The following is a 24,787-nucleotide window of genomic DNA, read 5'->3' as shown; positions in this document are numbered from 1 at the left end:
CTTAATTCTGTACATATGACCTGGGTTTTAAAAGACATACCTACCAGTTCTTTCTCGAACCAAGTTGAATAATTTGTGAAGAACACAGAACCCATATTCAAAACTGAACTTTGTTTACAATAAGGCAATTTCCAAAACAGTATTTTGATTGCATAAGGTTCAATATTTCCACACAAATAAAATATAATCACTCTCTCTTCAATCTACTTCATCTTTCTCCCTCCCCAAACTCACAAATGTAGTTTAGAGTTCGGGCTTCTCTTATCTGCATTAAACTCCATTTTCCAACCTATTTGTTGCAGGTAGACATGGAGGTGAAGAAGCAGGACGGATGAGGCAGGGCAGAGAGAGCCAGCTGAAAAAGGTGCTGGATTCAGCAGTCTCCTCTTCAGAGCAGAGAAGTTTTAAACCCAGAAGGTAAAAGCAAAGGGGCTCTCTGTCCTGGTATTTCTGCCCTAGGCAATACCAGTAAGCACTGACTTGATGGCCTCCCTGTGTGGGGCAGTAATCCAGGTACTAAGGGGAAGGCAATTGTGATGAAGAGGAGAAATCTACCCAGAGCCAGAGGCAGTGTGGGGCAGTAGCTGTGTTCATGGCCTTTGGGTCCAGGCAGACCCTGTTCCTTAGAAGCCTTCTGAACAAGGACACAGTGTTTATTTGTTTTGTGTCTTGGATTCCTTATTTCAAGATGAGCATGAATATTAGTATACCCATCTCACCGGACTGTTTGTTGAATAAATGAGAAAATCCTTAAAGCACTTTTTATCAAGTCCAGCAGAAAGGAAAACTCTCAATAAGTGTAGGCTACAATTATTATTCCTAAAAGAAAGGCCACAGTCTATTGGCAATAGTACAGACCCGCAACTAAGTCTTTTCATGTCAGCTGCCTAGAAAGTACTGTGTAGTAGCTAAAAGGTAGCAGTTTGGTAGCAGAGGGGTGGGAAGTTGTTGCTGTGCTCAGAATAAAGTAATCTTCGTTTTAAAAGGAGGCTTTTTAGAGGAGCAGGCATTCAAACTATGCTTTGCATTATCTTGCAAAACAGAGAAAAGTCCACACTTTGGCATTTCTGTTGTCTTAGATTCCTAGTAACTGGAATGTTTAGGATGTGCAGAGAGTCGGACTTTGAATTCTTTTATCAATACTTAGAAGTGCTGTAACACATAGTACATACAGTTATTTGATTGAATATTATCTGTCTCATGGATATTTTAACATGGCAGGACAAATCTCACTATTATCTTACTGGGAACAATTTCATGGGTTGCTCATGCAAAGTCAGGAATGTTTTATGACATAGTTGTTGCAAGTTACACAAAAACTGTAAACCTTTTCCGCAGCATAGAGGCGAGTGAGGTCCTATGATTTCAGGGTGTTGCTAATTAGGGAAGGTTTGAGGAAAGTGGAAAGTCCCTAACCTGGGTCTGGCTTTCAAGTCCCTTCACCACCTTACTCTAAACGGCTCATTTACCTAGCCCGTCTTTATTATCACATTATTAAGAAATGTGCATCTTCAATCTCCACTAAATCTGACCCCATCAACTGTAGACCTTGCTCACCCTGTTCTTTCTACCCAATTTTTCATCCCTCAAATCCACTAAATTTGACTCAAACTGAGACCCAGGTCAAGACCTGCTCATGGAGATGTGTCACTCCACTCGCAGTCACCCCTGCCTGCATCCCTTTAGCACCAGCATCCCTTTCCTGGCACTGGGACCCCTTCCCTTTTGTTGCTCCCTGTGTTTGCTGTGGAGATCAATCTCTCAATCTCTTCTGGAAATTTCTGGTCAGAGGCCTTATATTTAATATGTATACTTTGGAGAGATGTCTATTCAAATATTTTCCCAGTTTTATATTTGTTTGTTGTCTTTATGTTGTTAAGTTAAAGACTTTATTTACTCTGGATATTAAGCCTTTTAGGACCTGTGATTTCCAAATATTTTCCCTAATTCTGTAAGTTGTCATTTTACTTTCACAATTAAATATTTTCAAGGATAAACATTTCTAATTTTGATGAGGTTCCAATTTCCTATTTTTTCTTTTGTTGCTGGGCTTTAGGTGTAAACTCTAAGAAACCATTAGCCAAACACAAGGTCCTAAAGAGGCTTTCTTATATTTTCTTCTCGCAGCTTGACAATTCTGGCTTCTATGTTTAGTTTCTGGCCAATTTTGATAATGTTTTTGTGTATGGTATGAGCCAGGTCCTTCTTTTTCGTAAATTGATAACCAGTTTTCCCAGCACCATTTGGTGAACAACCATCTGATTTTTCATTTCTTGTGTCTGTAAACACTACAGGTTTTGGGTGTTGCTCTTGTGCCCCACCTATCTGATGAATTCATTTATTAGCTCTAGGAACTTTGTTGCTGCTTTTTCTGGATTTTCTGTGGATAGGATCATATCATCAGCATATAGGGAACGTTTTATGTTTTCATCTCCAGTGTGGATCTGTTTTAATTTTTTCTTTCCTAGTTGCTCTGGGAAGAACATCGAGTACAGTGCTTATTAACAGTGGCAATGATGTGGGCTATGGGTCTAGGCTGTTCATCTCTTCATAGATAACCTAAGCAGTCTGTGTCCTGACCTGTGGGTGTGGGACTGTGAGAGGCTGCACCCTGCCCTTGGTGACCATGGCAACGACTCCAGTTCTGGAGAAACAGTTTAGCAATGCAAACTCTAGAAACTTTAAATATTCAGCGAAAATGAGAACCAAATGTGCTAAAAACTTATCTAGAATGTATGAAATCCATGCTAAAAGCCTACCTAGGATGTGGAAGATATATGCTAATTCAAGCCTATTGAGCACTGAAACAAAGAACGGTTTGGCCCTTCCTCTGTGTAAATGGAACTCAAAAATCTTATTCTGGGCTCAGGATTGAAACAGAAAGCTCCCGAGTCCTGCCGGCCATCAAGAAATCATTTTTTCCTTCTCAAAATCATTCTTGAGTCCTGGTCTTTCTATACGCAAATAATTGAACCTCTCTTGTCTTCTACAACAGTTACAGTGGGCATCCTTATCTTGTTCCTGATCTTAGTGAAAGCTTTCCTTCTTTCATTGTTAAGAAAGGATGTTAACTGTGGGCTTTTCATATATGCCCTTTGTCATGTTAAGGAAGTTTCCTCCTCTTGTTCTAAGTGTTTTTATCAAAAAGGGGTGATCTATTTTGCCAAATACATTGTCTGCATCAATTTTGATGTTCATGTGCTTTTCCCCTTTCTTGTTTTAATGTGATGTGGTACATTAATTAATTTTGTTACACTGAACCGACCTTTCATATGAGATGGAAATCCCACTTCAAAATGGTGCATAATCCTATTAATACAGTAGTTAAATTCAGTTTGCTAGTATTTTGTTGTGGAATGTTGCATCTATATTCATAAGAGATATTGATCTGTAGTTTTCTAGTTTTCTGTTCTTGTAGTATCTTTAACTGGCTTTGATATGAGGATGATACTGGCCTCATAAAATAAATAGGGAGTGTTCCATTTTCTTCAATTTTTGGGAAGAGTTTGAGTAGAATTGGAGTGAAGTCTTCTTGGAATGCTCAGTAGACTTCACCTATAAGCCGTCTCGTCCTTGGCTTTTCTTTCTTGTGAGGTTTTTGATGACTGTTTTAATGTCTATTCTAATGACTGATTTATTGAAATATTCTATTTCTTCTTGCATCAACTTAGGTAGTTTGAGTGTTTCTAAGAATTTGCCTATTTTATTTAGATCATCTAAATTATTGAAGCACAGTTTTTCATAGTATTCTTTTCCTCTTGTAGCCCATCTTATTTCAGTGGGATTGGTAGTAATGTCCCACTTTTCATTTTTGATTTTCACTATTTGTACTTGTTTTTCTTGGTACTTTAACCAAAGGTTTTTTAATATTATTGCTCCTTTCAAAAAGCAACAGTTTTGTTGATTCTATTGTGTTTTCTTTCTGTTTCATTTATTTCTGCTCATCTTTGTTATTTCCTTCCTGCTGTTTGCTTTGTGTTTATTCTTTTTTTCTAGTTCTTACAGTTTTGAGGTAAGTAGTCTGATTTGAATTCTTTCTTCAATTTTAATGTAAGCATTTAGCCCTTTAATTTTCCCTGTTAGCACAGCCTTTGCTTCATCCCAAAAACTTTGGTACGTTGCATTTCTATTTTCATTAGCTCTACTGCTTGCAGTGAGAATGGGTCAATGGGCACGGGTAGGCACTGTGCCGAGAGAGTAATTTTACTGTTCTTTACCAGACTTCATCAGTCTCTTTCTCCTGCTATTCCCTGTGTGCTGTAGAGGGTTCTTTTGGTCTTAGGAGTTCTAAGATAGTTGTTTCAGACAGATCCTGCCTGTATAATAGTTGTTTTGGTGGAGTGACTGTGTCTGGGAACTCCCTACTCCACAGTCTTCCTACAATCCTCTTCTTGGGATCATTTTTCATAAGCTTCGTTTGCTGTTTCCACAATTTTTACTTTTTCACTGGTGTATTCCTGATTTTTATTCTCTTCCTTTGGATAGGTCATCATTTCCTATTTCTTTGTCTTTTACTTGTTTGTTGCATACTCTAAATTTTATATTTTAGAATGTCCACTCTGGTACTTATTCCATGAGCTATCCATGTTTTGATAATATAATCTCCTAGTGATACTACAGAGATTTTCTTGTGCTTTAGTCCTCCCTCTTACCAGAAGTGTACAGGGGTCTCCCTGTTTCTGGGCCTGTGTCTTGTCTGGATGCTTGCTTGCTTGTTCGTCATTTGGAGATCTCATGTTTACAGGTGTTTGCCTGTCTCCTCTGTTATCCAGGAGGCAGGATTCAGTTCCCAAGATTTTGAAGCTGACAATCCTTTGTCCCAGATTTTTCACCTCTGTAGTTTCTTCATCTGTTTTCTTATGTCAAACTATTTTGCCTGGAGAAAAATTCTGACAGGAAGGGCATGCAAGAGAAGTTTTGCCCAATATTGTTTCTCATCTGAGTCAGGGCCAGGGGTGCAAGACGCGGGCAGGGACCAACTCCTGAGTTCAGTGAGGATGAAATCAGGAAGCCTGCCAAGAGCTTCTTCCATGGGTCCCCACAGCTGGGCTTTCTCGGCCTGTCCATCAAATCAAATACAGTCCTTCAATGCTGTGTCCTCTGCCATCCTAAGGAAGCATAGAGTGTCTAAGTCCTTTCTGCCCTAGCCTTTGTCTGATATGTTGAAACAATAGACACTGTCGCCTTTGTGTGGGCAGATTGAAAGCATGGCCACACTCAGTGCCAGTCACCAAGTTATATGAAGATGCTGATCAGAAACTGTGGTCGGTGATTGACAAGATCACCTTTGGTCTTGGGGATAAGATTATTATATCTTCTTCTGTCGGGTCTAGGCTCCATGGTGGCTTGCCACAAGAGTGAGGGATGGGCCAGTAGGCACCACATGGAGACAGCAATTTACTGTTCTTTAACATAATTTATCAGATTTTCCTCCCTTTATTCCTTGGATGCTGGACTGTGTTTTAAAAAGAGTTGTTTAAGAGAGTTCCAGCCTGTTTGATAGTTGTTCTGGTAGAAGGTCTGAATCCTGGAGTTCCCAACTCCAATTTCTCCTCCTAATCCTTCATTCTTTATAGCCCCTATTCTTACTTCAAGAATTCAAGATCATTTCATCTCTGATAATGTATTTACAGATTTTTGAAGTTTTAAAAAATTTCCTTTCTCACATTATTTCTCCTACTATTTCTCTATTTTTTAAAACTTTTTTTCAGTATTTTATATTATAAATATGAAATAAAGAAATATACTCTGCCCAGTAGGGAAGCATCTACATTACCTCATAATAGAAAACAGCTTCATGGACTTCACACCAAAAGCACAGGCAGCAAAAGAACAAATAGATAAATGGGACTTCCTTAAAATTAAAGCCTTTTGCACCTCAAAGGAATTTGTCAGGAAAGTGAAAAGAGAGCCTACCCAATGGGAGAAAATAATTGGTAACCATATATCTGATAGGAGACTTATATCTTGCATATATAAAGAATTCCTACATCTCAAAAATAAAAAAAACAAACAGACCATTTAAAAATGGGGAAAAGATTTGAAAAGATATTTATCCAAAGAAGATATACAAATGGCTAAAAAACACATGAAAAAATGCTCAAAATCACTAGCTATTAGGGAAATGCAAATGAAAAAAACAATGAGATACTATCTTACTCCTGTAAGTTTGGCAGCTATCCAAAAAACAGAAGGCTACAAGTGCTGGAGAGGATGTGGAGGAATGGGGACACTCATCCACTGCTGGTGGGAATGGAGAAGGATCCAGCCATTCTGGAGGACAGTTTGGCATTTTCTCAAAATCTAGCTATAGATTTGTCATATGACCCAGCAATTCCACTGCTGGGTATATACCCAGAAGATCTGAAAACAAGGACACAAACTGATATATGCATACCAATGTTCATAGCAGCACTATTCACTATTGCCAAAAGTTGGACTCAACCCAAATGCCCATCAACAGATGAACAGATAAATAAAATGTTGTATATACATACAATGGAATGCTACTCAGCTATAAGAAGGAATACAGTACAAACACATGTGATAACATGGATAAGTCTTGAGAACCTTATGTTAAATGAAGCAACCCAGGCATTGAAAGACAAATACTACATGATCTCTGATATGAAATAAGTAAACCAAGGTGTCTCAGAAAGCTAGAGACTGGATGATAAACTTTCAGGTAGTTGGATCGTACAGGAAAGTTGTGAGCTGACAGCTACTTGGGTGAAATCTATGATAAGCGGGAGGTAAGTATTTGTACAGGGAAGGGATAAAATGGGGGCATAGGGATAACTTATGGTGGGGCTGCATGGGCTTTAGAGGTGCTAGGGACAGGAGGATGGATCAGATTGCCCATAAAATTGTGGAGAGGGTGAGGGGAATATTTGATCATGGGAGATTGTCAGGTATGTAGTTGAAATTGTGGTGCAGAGAAAACTCATTAGAGAATGTAATATGGAAGGTTGCCTGTTTGGGATGCTGAAAGGGGTGGTGCCTGACACAGGGCAGGCTTCTGGGGAGTGTGTGAGTGCTCATTTTGTCATAGTGGATTATATCATTGGGTGAAGACCCATACAATGAGAGTGAAGGTAAACCCACGTCCTGGGGAGGACTAATGTTCTCAAACAGAGGGCATTGTACCTCTTGAGAAAATCGGTGGTTCCCAATGGGTTAAGGCAGTCAAGTATGTGAAGCCCTCAACAATTTTGCAAGTATCTCTGAATATGGTCCCTCAAGTAATGAAGATTGATTGTCATGGTGGCCCCTAAGGGGAGGGGGAAAGAGGTGTTGTATACATGGAATCAGGGTAACTGTGGGGTAATGGAAGTGTTCCACAGGATCATGCCATGATAGATATAGGTGATGTTAAATTACACCAAAAATGTATGAAAGTCTACTAGCTAAAATGTAAACCATAATGTGAAATGTAAGATAACTAAAAATTTAGAAAATTGTATAGTCTAAAATATAAACCATAATGTAAACCTAAATGGAACCATGTTTGAAAGCTATCATTTCAATATCTGTACATTAGCTGCAGCAAATATAATATGAACATGTAAAAAGATCACAGTTGGGGAAGGGGCAAAGAGTTTGATGTTGGATATGTGGGAATACCATATATTGTATATGTGAATTACTGTGGCCTAAAACTTATGTCAAGAGAAACTTAATTATCAGGAAAAAAAGAAAGAAAGAAAGGAGGTAGACACTGAGGAAGAAATGGAAGAAATTGCCTTTCCGCTGTACATACAAGGCAACACCTGTAGCAGTGATGAAAGGCAAAATGTCAAAAACAAAGCTTTTTATTTTTTCATTTCTTTGATACTCCAATTTACTTTTCCTTTATTTAATTTTTCTAAATTTCTGTGTATTCTATATCTAACCTTTAAACCCCTCACTATATTCCATTTTTCTATGAATGGAACCTGGCAATATATTGGGCTTCCTTTTTAAAGAAGTTTTGGACTACAGAGAGGTTCAACTATGGTGGGGAGGAGCACTTGTGTGGGGTGTCATTGGTGGAATGCACACAGTTGGGAGGAACTTCTCCAGGGCATGTATACAGGGTACATATAAAAGTTTGGATATTTTCATAGTGGTTTCAGTTGGAAACAACAGATGAGAGAGTGCTGAATTCCTGACCAGGGGAGCTCTATCACATTCCCCAATGGAACAATAACAATCCCCCAAGTGCAATGGCAAAGACCAAAAAAGATGGATGGTCCAATGATGAGCCCTTGATATACTGATGTCTCTGATTATGAGCCTGAAATATGAACTAGGCCTATATCTGTGGGGTGCCTAAGAGTTACCTCCTGAGAGCCTCCATGTGCTCAAATGTGGCCCCTCTCTAAGCCAATCTCAGCATATAGATGCTTTACCTTCCCCCTAGTTGGGACATGACTCCCAGGGATGAGCCTCCCTGGCACTGAGGAATTACTACCAAGCACCAGCTGATGATGACCATTAACAAAGAGATCAACTCAGACTGGCAGAATATCTCAGGCTACATGTAATACCAGGTGTTAAAACCTGCATTTTGACTTTGGATAAAAAGGGGAAAATGGAAAGGACAAGTGAGTGTTTATGTCTAAGAGTCTCCAAAAAAGAGCCAGGAGGTCATCTGAGTGTGATGCTTATGCATGCCTGAGCAGGGGACCAGGGACAGCCAAGGTAAATGGAAACCCAGGTGCTGGTTCTCCTGAGGGCTGCAGCAACCCACAGGTTCTATGGTCAAGGGAGATGGCTCTGGAGTTCAGGGCCATGTCAGTTGGCCCTACTTTGGAGTTTGTGTGCCTGAATGTGATGGAGTTGGACTCAGATATAACCTTTCTACACATGCCTCTTCTGTCACTTTTACCAGACCTGTGGTTGGCATTTGGGTTGGTGTATACTCAGGAGACCTAAATCTCTGAACTGTCCATGTGATGGGCAGGCCCTGGGCCTCAGCAGACTTGTGGCTCCTACCCTCTGGTTTGCAGGACTTACCGTGGCCAGCTGACAGGGAGGCGAAGAGGGTCAACCACCACACCAGGGAGCCAAGAGTGCCTAGAGCTGCAAGCAGGAGAATTGCATCCATCATCCATGTGGAATCTAAATCCCCTCTTGATGTAGAGGGGGATTGGACATAGCCATCCCAGGTCCACAAGATGGAGGAATAGAGTATGAATTAGAGTGGTCTTACTGGTGTTTTGGTGGGGAACTATTGTGATTAGTAAGGGAAGAAATTGTAGTAGTGATGTGGAGAGGGTGTCCATGGTGGCTGCTGATGTTTGGGAGATTGAAGAAGAGATATGATGTGGGGGAAATTTCAGGATTTGGAGTTGTCCTAGGTGGTGCTGCAGGGATGGATGGTGGATGTTGTGTGTCCTGTGATGGCGCACTGGGTTGACTGGGGGAGAGTGTGGACTACAATGTGGACCACTGTCCATGTGCTGCAGCGGTTCTCCAGAATGTATTCACCAGGTACAGTGGATGTGCCACAATGATGGAAGAGTTTGTTGATGTGGGAGGGGTGGTGTGGGTGGGGTGGGGAGTATATGGGGACCTCATATTTTTCGAATGTAACATTTAAAAGAAAAGTAAAAAAATGAAAAAAAAGTGTAAATCCAAAATCTATTGGAGTTTTAATAATTTCATGTTAATTGCTTAAAATATTTTAAGTCCTGTGAAAATTTTCACATATCCAGCCTTATACAGGTGTCCTACATAACTTGAGGTTCTTAAATGACCCATTAATAAAATAAACTTCCCTAAAACTTTAAGAAATGTGCAAAATGTAAAAGAGGTTTGAAAGTCTTACCAAGTCTATAGAGGGAAGCAGATGTGGCACAGCAATTGGGCTTCCGTCTACCATATGGGAGGTCTAGGTTCAATACTGGGGCCTCCTGTTGAAGGCAGGGTAGACTGTGTGGTAATCTGGCTCCCAGCGAGTGTTGCCCCATGCAGGAATGCTGGTCCATGCAGAGAGCTGACATAGGAAGATGATGCAACAAAAAGAGACACAGAGGAGAGACAATAAGACACAGTAGAACAGGGAACTGAGGTGGTACAAGAGAACTTTCACTTAAAAATCTGAGGTAGATGGACATAACAATTCTTGAAAAAGGCTAGTGGAAGAAACTAGGAGAAAAATAAAATATATATTAAAAAATGCTATTGAGACTGCTGAATTCAGTTTATGTTACTTTGTTGTTTATTTGGTATTTGATCAGTGGGCTTATTTCGCAAGAATGAAAACAAGTTTCCCACTATATTTATACCACCATTAAATATGAGCAAAGACAATGTAAATCTTTATTTTATTTCTTTACAGTTTCTTTATAAATGAAGAAAGTACTAATGTAATAAAGCTAATTATAAATCTCATCATAAGTGATACAAATATTTTTTTCGCTAACAGTTAACATGTTAACATTGATTCTTCAGGTCCCATCGGTCACAGTCGCCTGAAGTAATTAGCTTGTTTTGTACATTTCTACACCTTTTTCCATGCTCATACAAAATTTTATAAAACAATGGAAATATAAATTTGTTTTTTTCTTCATAAATATTTTATCATAAAATACACATTGCTATGAGCTTTGCTGTTCATACTTAATGATACATCATGTCCATTCCTTTTGAAAGATATAATCTGATTGTTAAAATATCCACTGATGTAATCTGCTCTTTTAAATACCCACTGAATGTTAAAAAATAATGATGCATTATTTTTTATTCGAAAGATGTATGTCAATCAATTAGATAGTTTAAAGCTTTTTTTTTTTTTTTTAAGTTTTCCTCGTCCAAATAGGACTGCAGCAAATAGCCTGGTCTTTTTTTTTTTTAATTCCATTGTAAACTTTTAATAATAACTTACATCTGCGTACCATTTATATTGTATTTTGTAATATAGAAAGCATATTTGCTTATTTGAGCCACAAATACACAAAGGCTGTGAACAAGTAACGAACTCAGAGAGGTTAAGTGGCTGATGCCAGGCCACACAGGCACAGATGAGGTTCAAACTCAGATCTTCTGATTTTTAAATCTGTGCTAAGGAGGTGGGATTTTTTTGTTTTGATTTTGTTTTTGGGTTTATTTCTTTGTATTTAATATATATATTTATTTATTTAAATTAATAGATCACAAAGAACATTACATTAAAACACATAAGAGGTTCCCATGTAACTCACCCCCCACCTCCCCACCTTCATCATTTTTGTAAATTGTATTTTTTTGAAGATACATACATCACAAAAACTGTTACATTAAAATACATGAGGTTCCCGTATAAGCCCCATCCCTCCACTCACTTCTCCCACACCAACAACCCCCCCCCCCCAATCATTGTGGCACATTCATCATACTTGGTGAACACATTTGGAACACTGCTGTACCAAGTGGATAATAGTTCACCCTGTAGTTCACACTTTCTCCCAGTACATTCAGTGGGTTATGGCAGGATATATAAAGTCCAGCATCTGATCCTGCAATACCATTTAGGACAACCCCAAGTCCCAAAAATGCCCCACATCACATCTCTTTTTCCATCCTCCTGCCCTCAGCATCTACTGTGCCCACTTTCTCCACCTCAATGCTGCAATTTCTTCTATTACTAGTCACAATAGTGTTGTAGTAGAATATCAGTAAGTCCATTCTACCATATTTTATTCCTCCATTCTATGGACCCTGGGATGGTGATGTCCACTCCACCTTTTCATCAAGAGGGAGCTTAGATTCCACATGGATGTTGGATGCAATTCTTCTGCTTGCAGTTGTTGGCACTCTTGATTCCCTGGTGTGGTGGTTGACCATCTTCACCTCCCTGTTAGCTGACCTGGGTAAGTTCAACGAACCAGAGAGTAGGGTTTGCAACTCAGGTGGGGTTCAAGGCCCAGCTGGTACCTGGGCAGTCCGGAGATTCAAATCCCCTGAGTATACACCATCCCTAGATCCAACCACAGGTTCAGTAGAAGTGACAGTAGAGGCATGTGTAGAAAGGTCACATCTGAGTCCAGATCCATCACATTCAGGAACACAAATTCCAAAGTAGGGCCCTCTGACATGCACAGAACTCCAAATCCATCTGCCATGACCATATATCCTGTGGGTCTAGATAGCCTGCAGGAGAACCAGTACCTAGGGTTGTATATATTTGTTTTTTTCTGGGGTCCTGCTGGGGTGTGCATAAGCACGACCCCTCTGATGACCTCCCAACTCTTCTTTGAAGATTGTTAGCAATATAAACTCATTTGTCTTTACCATTTCCCCCTTTTATTCAAGGTCAAAAAGTGGTTTTTAACACATGGTCCTACATGTAGGCTGAGATATTCTGCTGGTCTGAGTTGACCCTTTTATTGAAGGTCTCTTTCTAGTTGCATCATCAGTTAATGACTGGTAGTAATCTCTCAGTGCCAGGAAGGCTCATCCCTGGGAGTCATGTCCCATGCTGAAGAGAAGGTAATGCATTTACATGCTGAGTTCAGCTTAGGAAGGTGGCCACATTTGAGCAACATGGAGGCTCTCAGGAAGTAACTGTTAGGCACCCTGCAGCTCTAGGCCTAGTTCGTATTTCAGGCACACAGGGTTATAAGCATTGTTATCAGTATCAAGGACTTTTTATTGGACTATCCTTCCTTATTGGCCTTTGCCCTCGTACTTGGTGGATTATTGTTCTTCCATTGGGGAATGCGACAGAGATCCCCTGGGTAGGAACTCAGAATTCCCTCAGTTGACACTTTTAACTGTAACTACTATGAAAATACCCAACACATATCAGAACATTTTTATGTACCCTATATACATGCCCTGGAGAACTCCCTTCCACCCATGTATCCCCCAACAATAACCCCCCACACCAGTGTTTCTCCCCTGCCATAGTTGAACCTATCTGTGGTCCAAACTTCTTCAACAATGAAGCCTAATATATCGCCAAATTCAATTAACAGGAAATTGAAATATAGTGATGGGTTTAAAATTTAGAAATAGAATGCATACTAATTTAGAAATACTAAAATGAAGTAAAAATAAATTGGTATATTAAAGAAATTAAAAATATAATGTTTGTTTTTCACATTTTGCCTTTCATCACTGTAATAGGTGTTGCCCTGTACATACATTGGCAAGGCACTTTCTTTCATTTCTTTTTTTTTTTTTTCTAATTTTTAATTTTGTCTTCAGAATAGTTTTAGATCACAGTAATTCACATATACAATATAGAGACTCCCATATATCCAACATCAAGCCCTTTCCCCCTTTCCCCAGTGATGATCTTTTAACATGTTCATGTTATATTTGGTGCAGTTGATGTACAGATTTTGAAAAATAGCTATCAAACATGGTTCCATTTTGGTTCGCATTATGGTTTATACTGTACACATTTAAAAATTTTTAGATTCCTTATGCTTTACATTATGGTTTACATTTTAGCTTATGGGCTTTTATACATTTTTGGTGTAAGTTAACATGTCCTATATCCTTCATTACATGATATTGTGGAGCACTTCCCTTGCCCCTCAGTTGCCCTGATTCCATCTATTCTATACCTCTCTCCCCCTCCCCTCAGGGCCCACAGTGACAATCAGTCTTCACTACTTGAGTGACCACATTTACAAATACTTGCAACAATGCTGAGGGCTTGACATACTAGACTGTCCTAACCCATTGGGAGCCACCGATTTTCTCAAGAGACACAATTCCCTTTGTTTGAGAGGATCTGGTCTCCCCTGGATGTGGGTACACCTTCCCGTTCATTGTATGGGTCTCTACCCAATGGTATAGCACACTATGATAAAATTAGCACTCACACACTCCCTAGAAGCTTGCCCCTGCACCGAATGCTCCCCTTATGTGGCTTAAACATGTAATCCTTCCTTATTATATTTTCTAATGTGTTTTCTCAACAGTATAGTTTCAACCATATACCTAATAGTTTTCCATATTCAACTGTTCCCCCCAGTCCTCCCCTCAATTCCTTGGGCCCTCTGACCCATCCTCCCAAACCTAGCTCCCCCCAAGCCTGCAAAGGCCAACCCAAAGGTATCCCTATGACCCCTTCTTATCCTGTACTGTTTATACTCTATTCCTTCTTATAGCTGAATAGTATTCCATGGTATGTATATACCACATTTTATTTATCTATTCATCTGTTGATGGGCATTTGTGTTGATTCCAACTTTTGGCATTAGTAAATAATGCTGCTATGAACATTGGTGTGCATATATCAGTTTTTGTCCTTATTTTCAGATCTTCTGGGTATATACCCAGCAGTGGAATTATATGGGTTATATGACAAATCTATAGCTCACTTTTTGAGAAATTCCAAACTGTCCTCCAGAATGGCTGGATCCTTCTGCATTCACACCAGCAGTGGATGAGTGTTCCCATTCCTCCACATCCCTCCAGCACTTGTAGTCTTCTGGTTTTTGATAGCTGCCAGTCTTATGGGAGTAAGATGGTATCTCATTGTAGTTTTGATTTGCATTTCCCTAATAGCTAGTGATTTTGAGCATCTTTTCATGTGCTTTTTAGCCATTTGTATTCTTCTTTGGATCAGTGTCTGTTCAAATCTCTTTGCCATTTTTTAAATGGGTTGTTTGTCTTTTTATTTTCAAGATGCAGGATTTCTTTATATATGCAGGATATAAGTCTCCTGTCAGATATATGGTTACCAAATATTTTCTCCCATTGGGTATCCTCTTTTTTCACTTTCTTGGCAAACACCTTTGAGGTGCAAAAGGTTTTAATTTTGAGGAAGTCCCATTTATATTTTTGTTCTTTTGTTGCTTGTGCTATGGGTATGGAGTTTATGGAACCATTTCCTATTACAAGGTCCTGTAGATGTTTCCCTACACTGCTTTCCAAGGTTTTTATGGTCTTGGCTCTTACATTTAGGTCTTTCATCTATCTTGAGTTAATTTTTGCATAAGGTCTGAGATGGTAATCCTCTTTACTTCTTTTGCATACGGATATCCATTCTTTAGGCACCATTTGTTGAAGAGGCCATTCTCTGCCTGTGAGTGGGCTTGGTGGCCTTGTTGAATATCAGATGACTGTATACATGAGAATCTATCTCAGAACCTCAATTAGGTTCCACTGTTCAGTGTGTCTATCCTTGTGCCAATACCATGCTGATTTTACTACTGAAGGTTTGTAGTATGTATTTAAGTCAGGTAGTGTGACTCCTCCCGTTTCATTTTTCTTTTTCAATATGTCTTTGGCTATTTGGGGCCTCTTTCCATTCCTAATAAATTTCCTAATTCCTTAAAGAATGCTGTGTTGATATTTTTTGGGATTGCATTGAATGTGTAGATCAGCTTTGGTAGGACAGACACAGTAATAATATTTAGTCTTCCTATCCATGAACAGGGAATGTTCTTCCATTTATTTAGTTCTTTGATTTCCTTGAACAGTGTTTTATAGTTTTCTGTGTATAAGTTTTTTACATCTTTAGTTAAATTTATTCCTAAATATTTGATTTTTTAATTTACTATTGTGAATGGTATTTGTTTATTGATTTCTTCCTGATCTTACTCATTATTGGTGTACAGAAATGCTACTAATTTTTGCGCATTGATCTTATAACCTGCGACTTTACTAAACTCTTTTATGAGTTCTAGAACTTTGTTGTAGACCTCTCAGGGTTTTCTACATATAGGATCATGTCATCTGCAAATAATGACATTTTGACTTCTTCCTTTACAATTTTTTTATTTATTAAAATTATTTATTTTTTAAAATTACATTAAAAAAATATGAGGTCCCAATCAACCCCACTGCCCCCACCCCCCACTCCCCCCACAGCAACACTCTCTCCCATCATTGTGAGACATCCATTGCACCCAGTAAGTACATTTCTGAACATCACTGCACCCCGTAGTCAATGGTCCACATCATAGCCCACACTCTCCCACGTTCCATCCAGTGGGCCCTGGGGGGATCTACAATGTCCTGTGCTTGTCCGTGAAGCACCACCCAGGACAACTCCATGCCCCGAAAACGCCTCCACATCTCATCTCTTCCTCCCATTCCCCAAACCCAGCAGCCACCATGGCTACCCTTCCCACACCCATTCCACATTTTCTCTGTGGACATTGGATTGGTTGTGTCCATTGCACATCTATGTCAAGTGGGGGCTTAGATTCCACATGGATACTGGATGCACTCCTCCTGCTTTCAGTTGTAGACACTCTAGGCTCCATGGTGTGGTGGTTGACCTTCTTCAACTCCATGTTAGCTGAGTGGGGTCAGTCCAATAAATCAAAGTGTAGGAGCTGAAGTCTGTTGAGGCTCTGGGCCTGGGTGTCTTATTATCAGTCCAGAGATTCAAATCCCCTAAATATATCTTAAACCCCAGCACCAACTACAATTCCAATAAAGTAGCATGCAAGTCTTGTGAGAAGAGATCCCCTCCGAGTCCAATTCCATCATGTAGAAACACCAGCTCCAAAGCAGGGCCATCTGCCATGGCAGTGAACCCCATCTGCCATGACCATAGAACCCGTGGGTCTCTTTATCCCTCAAAAGAACCAATACCTGGGGTTGTATGTACTTTATCTGTCTCTGAGACTCTGCTCAGTTGTGCATAAGGGCATTCCTTCTGACAACCTCCAGACTCTTTTTTAGAGACTCATAGCCTTATATTCTCATTTCTCCTTTCCATTTCCCCCTTACATTAGGTCAAACAGCATTTTGAAGTCATGTTATTATATGTAGACAGGGATATTCTGCTGATCCGTATTGAACCTTTAATTCAATGTCATTTTCTAGTTGCATCTTCAGCTGGTATGTGGTAGTGATCCCTCGTTGCCAGGGAGGCTCATCCCCAGGTGTCATGTCCCACGTTGGGGGGAATGCACTGCATCTACATGCTGAGTTTGGCTGTGAGAGTGGCCACATTTGAATAACATGAAGGCTGTCAGGAGGAAACTCCCAGGCACAGTGCTGCTCTAGGCCTTGTTCTTATTGCAGGTGTATAGGCTCAAAAGCATAGCCATTAGTATCAGGAACCCACTGTTGGGCCCTCCTTCCTTCCTGGTTCTTGCTGTTGCCCCTGGGGGACTGCTGCTGCTCCCCCAGGGTCCATGACAGTCACCCCCCGGCCAGGGGCCCAGTACCCCCCCAGATGTTGTTTTTAATTGTTTCCACTATGAGTATATCTAGACATTACTATATACCCTGGGCATATGCCCTGTATAACTCCCTGTCAGCCATATATATCCTGTCAATAACATCCTATATCAGTATTCCTCCGCTGCCATTGTTGAACCACTCTGTGATCCAAAACTTCCTGTAAAGTGAATCCCAACATAATGTCAGCTTCACAAGAGTCTTAGATCACCGAAATTCATATATACAATATACAGTACTTCCCCAGATCCACCATAAAACCTTTTCCCTTCCACAGCGATAATCTTTTAGCTTATTCCTATCATATTTCCTGAAACTGATGTACAGATTCCGAGACAATAGCTTTCAAACAAGGTGACATCTGTGCTTACTATGTGGTCCATACTTTAGATTGTACAGTTTTCTAAATTTTTTAGTTATCCTATGTTTTGCCTTATGGTTTACATTATTAGTCTGTTGTCCCCTATATGTTTCTGGTGTAATATTACATGTTTTATATTCATCCTCATGTACTCTCACAGAACTCCTCTCTTGCCCCCATATTTACCTTGGTTCCATCCATTCCACATCCATTTTCCCCTCCCCTTGGGGCCCACAATGCCAGCCAATCTCCATTTCCCAAGAAGCCATGCCCAGAGATACTTGAAGCAGTATTTAGGACCTGACTTTCTCAAATGCCCTAATGCCCTGGGAGCCATCCTTTCTTACGAGAGATACAGTTCTCTCTATTTGATGGCATTAGTCCTCCCCAGGATGTGAGTCCACCCCAACTCTCACTTCTTGGGTCTCTTCCCATTGGTACAACCCACCGTGGCAAAATGAGCCTTCAGCTATTCCCCCGGAGTCCGTCCCGCATCAGACCATACCCCCTGAGCATCCTAACCAGGTGTCCCTCCTACTTATACTTTGATACAATTTTCTCAACATTTTGTTCTCAACGGACACCTGACACTCTCCCATGTTCATATGTTGCCCCTCCCTCCCCCCAATTTTTGGACAATATTACCCCTCTTCCCATCCCCAGCCCCCCTCAAATCCACAAAGCCCCACCCGAAGGCAACCCCTTGCCCCCATTTTGTCCCTTCTTTGTGCTCATACTTACCACCAGCTCATCACAGATTCCACCCCTGCAAACGTTAACTCACATCCTTCCTCCACCCCCCGATTTCCTATAAGCCTCTTTTCCAGACTCTAGCTCTCTGAGGCAGTTTGCTTATTTCATATCATTGAGGTCATGTAGTATTAGTCCTTCAATGCCTGGGTTGCTTCACTCAACATAAGATTCTCAAGGTTCATCCATGTTATCACATGTGATTGTAGTGCATTTGTTCTTACAGCCGAGTAGTATTCCATTGTGTGTATATACCACATTTTATTGATCCACTCATCTGTTGATGGACATTTGGATTGATTCCAACTTTTGGCGATAGTGAACAATGCTGATATGAACATTGGTGTGCATATATCAGTTTGTGTCCTTGTTTTCAGTTCTGATGGGTATATACCCAGCAGTGGTATTGCTGGGCCATATGGCAAATCTATGGTTAGTTTTTTGAGAAACTTCCAAACTGTCCTCCAGAATGGTTGGATCCTTCTGCATTCCCACCAGCAGTGGATGAGTGTTCCCCTTTCTTCACATCCTCTCCAGCATTTGTATTCTTCTGTTTTTTTCATAGCTGCCAGTCTTATGGGAGTAAGATGGTATCTCATTGTAGTTTTGATTTGCATTTCCCTGATAGCTAGAGATTTGGAGCATTTTTTCATGTGCTTTTTAGCCATTTGTATTTCTTCTTTGGAGAAGTGTCTGTTAAAATCTTTTTCCCATTTTTAAAATAGGTTGTTTATCTTTTTGTTTTCAAGATATATGAGTTCTTTATATATGCAAGTTATAAGTCTCTTATCAGATATATAGTTGCCAAATATTTTCTCCCATTGTGTGGGTTCCCTTTTTACTTTCTTGACAAACTCCTTTGAGATGCAGAAGGCTTTAATTTTGAGGAAGTCCCATTTATCTATTTGTTCTTTTGCTGCTTGTGATTTGGGTGTGATATTCATGAAGCCATTTCCTATTACAAGGTCCTGTAGATGCTTCCCTACACTGCTTTCCAATGTCTTTATGCTCTTGGCTCTTATATTTAGGTCTTTGATTCATCTTGAGTTCATCTTTGTATAAGGTGTGAGATGGTAATCCTCTTTCATTCTTCTACATATGGATATCCAGTTCTCCAGACACCATTTGTTGAATAGGCCATTCTCTCCCAGTTGAGAGGGTTTGATGGCTTTATCGAATATTATATGGCTATATACATGAGGTTCTATATCTGAATTTTCAATCTGATTCCATTGGTCTGTGTGTCTCTCCTTATGCCAATACCATGCTGTTTTCACTACTGTAGCTTTGTAGTATGTTCTGAAGTCAGGAAGTGTGATTCCTCCTATTTCGTTTTTCTTTTTCAGTATGTCTTTGGCTATTTGGGGTCTCTTTCCTTTCCAAATAAATTTCATAGTTAGTTTTTCTAGTTCCTTAAAGAAGACTGTGTTGATTTTTATTGGGATTGCATTGAATGTGTAGATCAGTTTGGGTAGGATAGACATCTTAATAATATTCGGTCTTCCTATCCATGAACAAGGATTATTCTTCCATTTATTTAGGTCTTCTTTGATTTCCTTGAACAGTCTTGTATAGTTCTCGGTGTATAAGTTTTTTACCTCTTTAGTTAAATTTATTCCTAAGTATTTGATTTTTTTATTTACTATTGTGAATGGTATTTGTTTCTTGATTTCCTCCTGATCTTGCTAATTATTGGTGTACAGAAATGCTACTGATTTTTGCGCATTGATCTTATAACCTGCGACTTTGCTGAACTCATTTATGAGTTCTAGAAGCTTTGTTGTAGATCTCTCAGGGTTTTCTATGTATAGGATCATGTCATGTGCAAATAATGAAATTTTGACTTCTTCCCTTCCAATTTGAATGCCTTTTATATCTGGTTCTTGCCTCAGTGCTTGAGCAAGTCCTTCCAAGACAATGTTAAATAGGAGCAGAGACAATGGGCATCCTTGTCTTGTTCCTGAGTTTAGAGGGAAGGATTTCAAGATTTCGCCATTGTAAACAATGTTGGCTGTAGGTTTTTCATATATACTCTTTATCATGTTCAAAAAGTTTCCTTGTATTCTGATCTTTTGGAGTGTTTTTATCAAGAAGGAGTGCTGTATTTTGTCAAATGCCTTTTCTGCATCTATAGATATAATCATGTGATTTTTTCCCTTCAATCTGTTTATATGGTGTATCATCACATTGATTGATTTTCTTATGTTGAACCATCCTTGCATACCTGGAATAAATCCCACTTGGTCATGGTGTGTAATTCGTTTAATGTGTTGTTGAATATGATTAGCAAGTATTTTGTTAAGTATTTTTGCGTCTAGGTTCATTAGAGAAATTGGTCTGTAATTTTCCTTTCTTGTGGTGTCTTTGTTTGGCTTTGGTACTAGGATAATGTTGGCATCATAGAAGGAGTTCGGCAATGTTCCTTCTGTTTCGATTTTTTGGAATAGTTTCAACAGGATTGGTGTTAGTTCTTTCCAGAATGTTTTGTAGAATTCACCTGTGAAGCCGTCTGGCCCTGGGCTCTTCTTAGTTGGGAGATTTTTAATGACTGATTCTATCTCTTTGCTTGTGATTGGTTTGTTAAGATCATCAATTTCTTCTTTCGTCAATATGGGTTGCTTATGTGTTTCTAGGAATTTGTCCATTTCCTCTAAATTGTCATTTTTGTTGGAATATAGTTTTTCAAAGTATCCTCTTATGATAGTCTTTATTTCTGTGGGGTCAGTGGTGATATTTCCTTTCTCATATCTTATTTTGTGTATTTGCATCTTTTCTATTTTTCTTTGTTAGTCTCGCTAAAGGTTTGTCAATTTTGTTGATCTTCTCAAAAAACCAGCTCTTGGTCTTGTTTATGTTTTCAAGTGCTTTCTTATTTTCTATTTCATTTAGTTCTGCTCTTATCTTTGTTATTTCCTTCTTTCTTCTTCCTGTTGGGTTACTTTGTTGTTGTTTTTCTAATTCCGTCAATAGTGCAGTTAGTTCTTCAATTTTTGCTCTTTCTTCTTTTTTGATATGTGAATTTATGGCTATAAATTTCCCTCTCAGTACTGCTTTTGCTGCATCCCATAAATTTTGGTATTTTGTGTTATCATTATCATTTGTTTCAAGGTAGTCATTGATTTCTTCTGAGATTTCCTCTTTGACCCACTGTTTTTCTAAGTGTGTGCTGTTTAATTTCCAAATCATAGTGTGAAATCTGGGCCTCTGGCCCTTGCAAATTTCCAGCATCACTCCACTGTGGACAGAGACATTATTTTGTATGATTTTGATCTTTCTGAATTCATTAAGCCTTTCTTTGTGGCCTAGCATATGGTCTATCTTGGAGAATGATCTATGTGTACTTGAGAAAAGTGTATATCCTGCTGTGTTGGTGTAATGATCTATATATGTCTAGTAGATACAGCTCCCATAATATACTGTTCAAATATTTAGTTTCATTAGTGATTCTCTTTTGAGATGTTCTGTCCAGAGTTGATAGTGGTGTATTAAAATCCACCAGTATAATTGTAGGTGCATCTATTCTTTCACTTAGTTTTTCCAGTGTTTGCCTCATGTATTTAGAGGCACCTTCTTAGGAGCATAAATATTTATGATTGTTCGATCTTCTTGACAGATTGTCCCTTTCACTAATATGTAGTATCCTTCTTTGTGTCTCACAATTGTTTCACATTTAAAGTCTATTTTGTCTGATATTAATATAGCTACTCCTGCCTTTTTTGGTTATTGTTTGCTTGTATGATTGTTTTCCAACCATTCACTTTCACCCTCCATGAGTCTCAGGGTCTAATATGTGTCCCTTGTAGACAGCATATATAGGTGGGTCATATTTCCTTATCCAATGTCCCAGTCTGAATCTTTTGATAGGTGAGTTTAATCCTTTGACATTCAGTGTTATTACTTTCAAGGAATTATTTGTGTTAGCCATATTTTTATTGGACTTGTGTCTGTCATATTTTTTTTTCCCCTTCTCTTTTTGTCTTTTTTGTTGGTCTTACACTCTCCTCCAACTCTGCCTGTCCTGTTTTTTCCTTTCTTCCTGCAGAATTCCCTTTAGAATTTCTTGAAGGGGAGGTTTCTTGCTGGCATACTCTTTCAATTTCTGTTTATTTGTGAATATTTTGAACTCTCCATCATTTTTGAATGCTAGTTTAGCTGGATAGAGTATTCTTGGTTGTAAATTTTTTTCTTTTTGTACCTTGACTATATCATACCACTGCCTTCTTGCCTCCATGGTTTCAGATGAGAAATCTGCACTTAATCTTATGGAGCTTCCCTTGTGTGTGATGGTTTTCTTTTCTCTTGCTGCTTTTAGAATTTTCTCTTTGTCTTGAGCATTGGATAATTTGACAGGTATATGTCTTGGGGTGGGCCTGTTGGGATTTATGATGAGTGGGGTGCACTGTGCTTCTTGGATATGTACATCTGTCTCTTTCAGTAGATTTCGGAAGTTTTCAGTCATTATTTCCTGCAACACTCCTTTTGACCCCTTTCCCTTCTCTTCTCCTTCTGGGATGCCTATAATACATATGTTTGAGTGTTTTGCATTTTCATTCAGATCCCTAAGTCCTAGCTGGATTTTTTTCTATCTTTTTATCGCTCAATTCTACTATCTGTTTGATTTCCGATCTACTGTCTTCCACATCACTAATTCTCTGCTCTGCCTCTTCTAGTCTGCTGATACTTGCTGCAAGTGTATTTTTGATTTCTTGAACTGTGGTGTTCATTCCCATCATAATTGTTATCTTTTTGTGTATGTCTGCAATTTCCCCTCCAAGTGTTGTCTTCATGTTGTTAACCTCTTCCTTTACTTCATTAATTCTGTCAGTGATAAATGTTCTGAGATCTTTAATTACTTGTGCGAAGTCTGCTCCCCTTCCTGGTTTTTAGTTTGTTCATTGGATTCAGCCATGTTTTCCTGATTACTGGTTTGGTTTGTAGATTTTTGTTGCTGTCTGGTCATCATTTTATCTTGACAGGTTTAATCAGTTCCTTAGCTTCTTTGTCTAGTCTTGGGGATTAATTAGCTGTTGTTTTTGCGTAAGTGTTATATCTTGTCTTTGTCACTTTGTTCTTCCTATTCTAATTTCTTATTGCTGGTTGAGTTCACTTTAAAAGAAAGTATTAGGGCCATGGAAAGGCAATTGTGTAAGCAAGGAAAAAGTGTAAAGTAGTATTGGTGATAAATGTTAACAGAGCAACAATATGAAATCTGGGAGGATGGATATTAGATTCATGTAAGTTGTGTAGAGTTATAGCCGTAGGTAGAGTACCCATAATGAGGTAGTTGACTGAATATGGGAGGAATATGGTATGAATTATAAACCTATTGTTTTCGTGAGAGAGGGAAAGAGAAAAGAAAGGCAATAGTTTCAAGAGTGGATAAGAGACAGAAAACAAAACAAAGGTATTAGAAATTAAGAGTTAGACTCTTTGAGGATCCAAGAAAGGGAGGTGGAATATAGGAAAGACAGTAGATGATGGGGGATATCAAGATGTAGGGGAAAGGGGATAGTGTAGGTAGCCAAAATCAATTCACAGAAAAATGAGGCAGTGCAGGATGAGGCAACCCAGCAAATGTGAGGTGATCCCTTCAGCACCTATTATATAATTAAGATAAAATAAAGTAAGAAGAAAATGAGGGACAAGAGAGAGAAAAAAAAAGAGAAGAAAGGAAGAAAGAAAAAGGGGGTGGGTAAAGGGCGGGGAAAAAGTAGGGAAAAGAAAAAAAGATATAGAACAACCACAACAGCAACAACAACAACAAAAACCCCTAAATAAGTGAAAGAAAAAAAAAGACTTTGGTGGATATGCTGGGAGAAATGACTAGGAGATAATGCAATGTTAGCAATCAGGACATTAAAAAAATAAAAAATAAAATAAAATAAAAGTAAAAACAAAACAAAACAAAACAAAACAAAACAAAAAAACGCAAATGTTGAGGGCTAAGGCATTCAGTGACCTCAGATGGCCCTCAGGGCGTGATGGATTCAGGGATGGAAAGTCTGAGATTTTGAAGACTCAAGAGGTGTGAGTGTCTGGGGTGTGGGCCACCAGGGTTTAGGGGACTCAGACCTGGCAACCTCAAGTCTGGTTAACAGGGAGCCTGGGAACAGAGCAGTGCAACACAGCCTTCAGGGATCCCCACAGCTGGGTGCCAGCCCTATGGGTGAGGTCACATCTGCAAACTCTATCCTGTGTGTCTGAACCCTGCAAATCACTCACTCACTGAGGTCTATTCTGTGGGTGTATCACCAATTCGACTTCAGGACACCTCCCACCCTGTAAGCCCCCAGAATGGCCACCTGGGGTCGCCTCTACACTGCAGCCAATTTAATGACGCAGATCAGTAGCCAGGCCAAGGGGGTGGGGCTCCAGCCTGAAACGCCCACAACAGAGTCCAAAACCAAAATTCCCACGCTTTGCAAAATATTACCCTAGTCGGCTTCCAGACGTTTCCCACCCTGCCAGACCCTGAAACAGCCTCCTGAGGGCGTCTCTTTACTGCTATCAATTTAAGTCCGCTGCAGATCGGCAGCCGGGCTTGGGGGGGTAGGG

At 39.4% G+C, this 24,787-nt stretch overlaps 1 long non-coding RNA gene across 2 annotated transcripts in view; it reads left to right on the top strand.

Moving 5' to 3' along the window:
* The window catches only part of LOC131278167 (uncharacterized), a 68,901-nt gene that overhangs the window by 33,638 nt on the left and 10,476 nt on the right, over nucleotides 1–24,787 (top strand). For both annotated transcript variants that reach the window (XR_011648936.1, XR_011648935.1), the window contains one exon: nucleotides 303–417. This is a non-coding gene — a long non-coding RNA (uncharacterized lncRNA). The remainder of the gene's footprint in view (nucleotides 1–302; nucleotides 418–24,787) is intronic.

Source organism: Dasypus novemcinctus, chromosome 1, assembly GCF_030445035.2.
Source record: "Dasypus novemcinctus isolate mDasNov1 chromosome 1, mDasNov1.1.hap2, whole genome shotgun sequence".
NCBI lineage: Eukaryota > Metazoa > Chordata > Mammalia > Cingulata > Dasypodidae > Dasypus > Dasypus novemcinctus.
This window is presented reverse-complemented; position numbering and strand designations above follow the sequence as displayed.